Here is an 8,946-nt window from a genome sequence, read left to right as displayed (position 1 = left end):
GTGAGACCCTCAGGGCCGCCTCGCCCACCCTGTGTGAGCGCACAGCCGCCAGGTGAGCGCGGCAGGGCAGCAGAGGGTGAGCTGGCAGCCAAACCAGCCGCCACGGCTGGACAACGAGCAGCGAGCCACGGCACAGCACCCAGCTGCACAGCACTGAGCCCGGCATCGCAGGGAGAGAAGGTTCCAGGAGCAGTGAGAAGGGGATTTGTGCCTTGCTATTTTTCAAAAGTGCACGTCAGGATCAATGAGAAGCCATCATGACTAAGGGCTGGATAAATGGTATGAATAAGCCACTAAGACAAACAACATTCCAAGGGCAGGTTCCTCAGTTACTCTTTAACCTTCTCTTTCAAAAACTAAGTTGGGAGAATGTCCACAGATGTTTTGGGGCTTTTTCGGCCAGCGGTGATATTCTAATTATCGTTGTTTTCTTTCCTCCCCTACCTCATCCACGTTCTTAATGCTCAGTCTTTGCCATGCAGCCTCAGAAAAGCTTGTGTACTGAGCACCCACTCTTGAGGAGTTTACAGCTCTTCACAGTCCTGTTGTTGAGTTAATTCTGTGAGATGGAGAGGCACTGTACACTTGTGTATATACCAGCACTCCTGCTGCTGAAACAGTACCACTTCTGTAGTTCTTGCAGCTCTAAATGTCCCCTTTCTTATTCCTCCTTCCATCCTTGCCCGCATTGTGCTGTTGAGCTTGATAGCCAACATGAATCATTGACCAAAAAAAACCCCCCAAAAAAACCCGCGTATCAAACCAGCTCTAGGAAGAACACTTTTATGAAGATAATTAGATTTTTTCCTTATAAACATCACCATGGATACTCTTGGTTGGATAGAAAAACAACTACTGGTATCAAGAAGTTCCTGCTAAAAGTGAAGGAGAGTGGAAAGCCAGAGCAGGCAACACATCTATGAAGCACAAATTTTATTAGAAAACACAGAGGATGTTTGCATATGCACATGGCATATTTGTTTATCACACATTTTGATAACCCTCTCCTGTACTTCCCTGACAGTTGGGCCACCTGGATATGTACCAGGAGAAAGATCCATGGTGGCCGAATTCTAATAATAATTTCCATTAATAAAAACTGTTTGTCACAAATGGATGTTTGAGGTTGCTCAAAGAATCACTGGAAAAGGTATTGCCAAATCAGGTTTAACATAAAAGTGAAAGTGCAACAAAGCCCATTGACATGCTTCACTCTACTACTCACAGCTCAAGCCCAGAGATCAAAATCTAGAATAATCAATCTAAAATTACAGTCAAATGAAAGTGATCTAGGTGGAGGCTGAGGACAGGAGAAAGAGTAAGAATGGGAAAGGGTGAGGATGCAAAGGCATGCGGGAGAGCCTGTCACTGAGTTACAGGGTTCAGAGGGGACCTCCCTGCAAAACGTAGCCTCAGACTCGACCAAAGCTTTAGGCCTAAAGATTTTAACAGCACTTACACGAAGTGGCAGTGCTAATAGCCTAATTTAAAGAATTTAACAAAGGCCTCTGTAGAATTTACTAGAAGCATGACAGTAACTCACAGGCCTGACTTACGGATCTAGTACATTTAGGTGTCAGAGAGCAACATTCCTGCTCCGTTTGCTGTGGCACATTCACAGTCACACACTCACGGAGCCAGAGCCTGCTCAGGTGTGCACGATCCCCGTACAGGTTCATCCCTGTGGGAAATGCCCCCCAGCTCAGGGAAGGACTCACTTAGGGCCAATGTTTGTAGGGTCACAACGTCAGGACCAATGTTTGTAGGGTCACAGTGCTAGTCATAGTAACGTTCTGTCTGGATTGCAATCCTGCTTGGCAGCTTTCTCTGAATGTTCAACAAGGAGAATGTTCCTCCACTTGGACTTGCTCATCAGCCAGCACCAGATCCTGGGAGCAGACTGTCACTTGGCTCAGGAGGAGCTCAGCCCTCGGGGTGCTGTTCCTCAAGGCCACGACCTAATTCCGTTTCTGAGATCTCAGCATGGCCCCAGGTGGGTGATTCTCAATAAACTGTGCCCAAATGTGGGCAGGCAGCTAGGACCATCACATATTTAGTTTTCTGGACGCCAGTTGCCAGCAAGTTGCAGGAGGCCCAGCACTGGACTGCAGGCCTGGAGCCCAGGAAGCTTTGGGAAGGCAGGCTCAGAGCTGAAAGCCCAGCTTGGCACCGGGCAGTGCAGGCACACCTGTGGGGCCCAAGTGTCATCAGCCACAGTCAGGCCTTTCCTGCGTCCTTGGGGACCCTGCAAATCAGCTAGGGCAGCTGCTCCCGTTTGTTCGCAGGAAGATAAAAGAAAGGAAAGGAATGGAAATAGTTAAATTTGATCTGACATCCTCACCCCCTGCCCTAGTTTTGCATTTTGCTTCCCATGAGAAATTGTAAACACTCTGTGTGTCTGTTTGGTACTGGCCAGCCTCAGCCTACACCATCATTCAAGGGAAGGAGCCATGATTGCTTAGATATGTAATTGTTTATATATTAATTCATTGCCGTGTAAATTATTGAACATGATATAATGTAACATAAGTCGTTCCAGTAATTCAGTTACTTTATTATGTATTGATGCAGGGAATTATTTCCAAAGTGGTGAATGAATGGAAAAAATACAGAAGCCTAATTAACTTGGTTTAGTTGGGATGACTGAAAACAACCCCAAACCCTAAACCCATTTTTATGACACACTAATTTGGTATATCATAAAAATAAATACATTAAACACTTCAATACATTCTAAACCATTGGGTGCAGAGGCAGATGTTTACTGTAGTAGAACTGTTTGCTGAGGGGAACGCGCTCATGTTGTAAACAACAGTGTTCTTAAAAATATATCTCTAAAATGTAACAGGCACAGCTGCTTGCTTGTTCAAATTCTTGAAAGGGGATTATGGTAGATGATGTAGAGACATCAGTCGAGAGGTCTAAGAGAGAAGTGGAGTGCTATGTTTTGTGCTTCAAAAATAATGACCAAAACCAAACAGAAGGAATTAGGAGTCTATGAAGTGTCTCACAAAAACCCCATGCGTGCAGCGTAACATCCAGAGAAGTGCCTTGTTATGTTATTGGTTTGTTTCCCAGGCAATTTGGAGGCACTGCACCGTCTCTGCTCCTCCGTGGGCCCACCAGGCTGTGGTGTGACCCCTTGCCTCCAGGCAGATCATGCCAGTGCCCAGGTATCTCCTGGTTTCCGTCACGCATGCTTTGATTAGCTATTTAGGACATGGAGCTTTCTGCCTGGATAAATAATCTCCCTGAAGTGTTTGGTGGTTTACTGCCAAGTACTTCGATTAAAAAACTGAGTGTGTGTGGGAACTGCACTTGTGACACTTGCAGGAATAATTGTGGCTGGTGACGGAAGCAGGGCTCCCTCTAACAGCTTTAGAGAATATATTGCAATAAATGTCTCCTTCCACGGGCACAAGCCTTTGCAATGCTGCACAATTCAAGTGCTGCCTCCCTGGCTGCTATAAATCAGCAGGCTCAGGGGATAACCATCTTTTGCCAGCTCCCACAGTCTGTGAACATCCTTAGAGCAGAATCTTTCTCACACATGTGTTTACAAATTGTTGTTTAGATTGCAGCAGGACATTGGCTGTACTTTTATGTCTAGAGCAGTTTCTGAAAGAATCTGAATTACATACTACGAAAAAAATATAGTGAATTGTGCAGAAAAGAGGTGAAACTGGTCTGCAACAAAAGGAACAGAATTTACATGATTCCATTGGAAAGATAACCATAATTTCATGAGAGCCAAGACTAAAGAAATCAATTTTGACTGGCTGAAATAGCAATACGCACAAAAATACTCCATGAGTAAAGAACTCCAGTCCAATGGGTTGCCTTCCAACATGATAAACAATTGAACAGGTATGAGGAAAAAAAAGATTTAAAATTAATTAGGAAACAGTAAATCTTTCTAAACTTAAGATATGTTACATTAATGAGGTTTTCCACCTAGGACCAGATCTAAATTTTAACCTTTTTGAGCAAAACCTAACATAGAGGAGGTGTAGTGATTAAAAGTGCTCTTGTGAAAATGAAGCTTTTTCCCCAGCTCTTTTTTTTTTTTTCCAGGAGCTTTTTTGGACATGTTCAATGAGCTACAGATACAGAACTAAAAAGACTAAACGCTTCTAAAGTGCTCCTTAGTACAACTGAACAAGCTTCAGTGCAATTCAGTGGCCCAATCCATTTTAAGTTATTGAGGTGAAGCAGGGATCTCCAGTGAAGGGCTGGTAATCCATCCACTGGGACAGCTGTCCGAAACCAATGTGAGTGTTCCCAGCAGGGTTTTGTGTGGAAAACTGCCTTTGGAGGAAGCCTGAGCATCAAAATGTTCTGTTTTCATGCAAGTGTCCATCTCAATTTAATAATTTACGTAATTTATAAATGATTTTATGGCTTTGAATAATGGCTTGCTTACTGAAGAAGACTCTGCTCGGCGTTAGGAACTTGTTAAACTGAACTGCTCGAGAAAGGAAAAGAGATGGATTTGGGGCTCCATAGGTAATGGTGTAGCATTCATTTTTTGCCCTCTCAGGTTCTGTTTATTCTCAGCTTGCATTTACTTTTCTTTTTTTTTTTTTTTATCACTTAACAAAATATTTATTTTCATGCCTACAGCTTTGTTTACTTAGGCAAATATATGGCCCAATTTCAAGAGAAACACTTCACTACCACTTAATCAGAAATAAGCACATACTTAAGAGGCATCTGAAATACCTGGTTCTCTTGATCAGCCCAATTCTCTAAATTTCTGTAAATTTTCAATCCAATGGGACAACTGAAGAGATAAGGAACAGAATGGCCAGGACTACAGCTCAAGGACTGAAGATGATATACAAAAGCTGTAGCTAAACCATCAAATGATAAAAAGAGCAAAACAAGATGTATGAGAAAACATTATCTACTTCAACTCATGCAATTTAATTGGAGATGAACAGACAACTTTTGCAATGTAAGCCATTGTCCAAGTCACTCGAAAAAAAGTTCTGAAAATGTAATCAGAACGGACCTCTGCTTAAGAGCTCACCTATTCTTTTTCCAGCCACGTCAATTAATCTAACAAAACGCTTCTTGTATGAATTTTGCTTTGATGTCACAGAAAGAACACACAACGATCTGCAGAGAGCAGAGGGTAGAATAACCCAGGATCACCCCAGAGCCAGCTGAAAACAAGTGAAGGCAGGGAAAAGAGCAAGTTTCCCTCACGCAGTCCCAGAACCGAGGGACGCAGGAGAGCACTGGGCTGGGCTCAGCGACCGCCCCTGGGCACGGGAGGCTCTGGGATGGGATTCTTGCTCCCCGGGTGTAGAGCAGGCACCTCCGGGTAGCAGCTCCAGCTGAGGATTTCTGCCTGCCCGACAAAGGCAGGCACACCAACGCCCAAATCCTGAAAATCCCTCTCTAATGACATTCTTTGCCACAGCATCTTCAAGGTGCTAAACCCCCGTAGCGCTCTTAAAGTGTTTTCTTAGTAATTATAGCTACAGGGCAAACTAACTCGATAAACCATGTATCCTTCTAAGAAACATCAATTTCCTCTTCTCAGCTCTCTTTCTCCTCTTCCACTCCTCGGTTTCAGGACCTGGCTCTTCAGATTTTTCAGCCAGCCTTACCCTAAATTGGTTGGCTTTATTCCTACAGCCCTCCAGGGCAAGCAGAGACAGCTAAGGCACACCTGAATAACAAGAGAGGCATCTCCCAGTTTTGTACTCCACCAGGCTTTGTCGCCTCATCTGTCACCTGTGCTCACCTAATTTTCTGTCCTGATTAAGGAACAATCCTTCCCCCAAGTCAGCTGCTGCCCCTGCCTGCTCCCACCTTCTTCTGCTAGCATAACTTTTTAACTACTCAGGCTAAGTTTGCGTTTAGGTTTAAGTCCTCGGCAAATTAGCTGTCGTCTGATGAAGTCAACACAAATTGTCTGTTCCCCATTAAGATGTCATGTCAAGTGCTACCAGTGCTCTCCTCAAATAACCTGAATAAGATAATCATTGCCATTCTCCCCTTCCTGTTTTTCCCCTGCTCTTCTGTATAAATACTAATAGTATTTTATTTGCTAAATTAGCTAACTTATTTTTCAGAGTGTACCTTTCTTTTCCACGGATTGCTGTCCGTGGTAGAGATTTGTTGTTGGAATGTTCCCAGCTCTGACCTTGAATACACTGTGGCTCTAACACTACTGAAAACATAAGCTTTCTACAGCCAAATGGAAATCGCTGTCCACTGTCAGGTAAGAGATAATGAGTAATAGACAAGCAATAAAAACATTTATGTTTGTTTTTCACTTTTTATGCAAACCCTCTAGTTTTGGCTATCTCGTTAAATCTAGTAATATCTTTGAAAATTAAAATTTTAATATGTTTGGAACAGTTTGTTCCCAGTAAAGCATGAATGAGGGGGATTAAATTATACCTGTATAGACTTTTCTTGGTGATTGGTAATTACACTGTCACTCGTGATGCTGCTCATTGCACTTAGCTGCATGGAACTGGGTAAAAACATGACATTTCCCCCTGTACTGGACATAATGAGAATCTATGGCTTTTCAAGGAATCACTCATCAATGAGGTACAGGAGTAAACAAAACATGGGGAAGACGCATTTGGAACACAGGTTTGTTTTTTTTTTTCCTCTTCAAGCCACAGTGTGAGAGACTTACTTTTAACGTGGGCAAGCAACAGGGGCCAGGTAAGCACCCTCACAACACACCCGAGAGCAAACAGTCTGCATGTGCTTGCTGAGCACACAGGCTCTCACCCTTTTGCCCACCCATCCTGAGGCAGCAAGCCTGTAGCCTTTGGGGTGGCTGGAGAGTGGTGCCCGGGCTGTCTGTCCGTGGGGCGAACATGATTTTGGGTTCAGCTTCACTGCAGCCAAATGCATTCTCCTAATTCTTGGTGGGGCTGTGTATACTGTGAAGCTGTGGTACAAAAGGTGCTGTCCCAATGCAGTGCTTCTACGGAAAACCACACCAAACAAAAATGGATCTGTGTGGCAGAGAGCCACACTGAAGGAACAGCATTATGTTCTGAAAAGTTTCAAGCAGGAGACAGAAGTTCGCATTTCCACGAAACGTCAATTAACTTAATTTGTTGTTGTATCTGACAAAGGACATAGTTAAATCTGGAGAGGACTGAGTGAGTCCACAAAGAATCAAGAGCAACCACTTATGTTCTCAGCAGGCTTGTTTTTGCACCCAAGTTAAAAGTTCTTTGAAACTGAAATGATGCTACAAAACATCGTGGCCTCAGTGAACCCTATCTCTGCACTTAGGCACAAAGTTTCTAGTGTATGTTGGCCTCAGCCAACATTGCAGGAAGTCTTTTCTCCCACTTTTAATAAATGTCAGCTGTCCTAAAACACAGTACTTTGCAAACTGTCAGAGCTTTCAACACTGACCTATAACAGGTATGTTTTAAACACTTTTGGGAGGTTATTCTCTTGCCAGGGTCACCGTGACTTGTATTTAAAAAAAACAAATGACATCTCCCTGGTAGCAGTCTTTCTCCTCCCCCTTCAACAATGTGCTGTCAATTTAAAACTCCGGAGACTTCTTGCAGCATTATGTAAGCATAAACTTGTTTTTATCGATTGATGTAACATCAGCACACATGGAACAAGAAGATCAATAGAGGGAAGTTCTTACAGTTTCAAAGGAAACACAGAGAAAACTGAGACAACTCAGAGCAGGTGCTACAACAAATATGTTTTCTATCAGCTAGGTGTTGTAGTAAGGTGCCATGGGAAATTCAAGGGGTGCTCTTAGCTGATATTCTAAGGGAATATCAGTGTAAGTTATACCAGTTTATTTGATATTTTTAGTATTTTTGTATTTAACTATATCTAGTATTTGAAGATGAAACAGAATTACTCCACTGTTGCTTATAATCTGAATTTGTCACACAGATTATTCAAAATCACACTGATAAACAAACTGCATCTCTACTGATAATGCTTGGCAGGAGCATAGGAACACAGACTTTAAAGAAATCAATGTATATTTTCTTCCACCTCAAAGTGGCTGCAGTCAAACTGACACAGTGACTTTTCATGAGAGCAGCAAAGCTTGCACAAAGCTGTGAACCTAGGGAAATAGTACAGCTTCTTTGCCAGATTTTGCTGGGTTTGTGAGGCCAGGTGTGGGGGGGAGCAGGGGGGCTGCAGGGGGGGCTTCTGTGAGAAGTTGCTGGGAGCTTCCCCCGTGTCCCGTGGGGCCAATGCCACTGGCTCCAGGGCAGAGCCAGGGCTGAGCCCACCAGGGACACGGGCAGCTTTGGGACAGCAGTTAAGGAGGTGGGGAAAAACCCATGGGGAACAACAGCTGGGCTGAGGTGCTGTGAGGAGAGGGGAGAAGAGCCCTGCAGGCAGGTCAGGCAGCAGCAGCTCAGATTCCCCCCAGCCCACGGGGAGCCCTGAGGAGCGCACAAAGGTGCAGGAGGGAGGCTGTGGTCCTGTGGGCAGCTCCTGCTGCAGCTGCAGGCTCCTGGCAGCACCTGTGGCCCCACAGGGAGAGGAGCCCACCTGGAGCAGGCTCTGCAGCAGGACTGGTGATCCCGTGGGATGCACCCTGGAGTGGCAGGTCCTGGATCAGTGCACCCCTCAACTGCTGCGTGAGACTTCCTGATCCCCCTTGCCCTGCTGAGCTTGCTTGCCTTTACCCCTGCACCAATACAGGCTGTTATAAATGTGCACAACACCCCAGCCAAACTGGGGAGGACTGGTGCTTTCTCAGTGCTGCACGTTTTGAACAAGGAGAGAGACACTAAAACCCTTTGTTTCAGCAGAAAAGCTCTGACACAGTCTAATGCCTTTCCTCATCTGAAGAATTGTCAGGGATGCTGCCATGGATTCTAAGATCAGTGCAAGGTCTCCTGCAGACTTTGTTGTGGAATTGCTCAGACCCCCCTTCTGCAGGGTGTACCTTCAAAGTGTGGGGTGTGG

The sequence above is a fragment of the Motacilla alba genome, chromosome Z (genome assembly GCF_015832195.1).
Source record: "Motacilla alba alba isolate MOTALB_02 chromosome Z, Motacilla_alba_V1.0_pri, whole genome shotgun sequence".
NCBI lineage: Eukaryota > Metazoa > Chordata > Aves > Passeriformes > Motacillidae > Motacilla > Motacilla alba.
Note: the sequence above shows the minus strand (reverse complement) of the source record.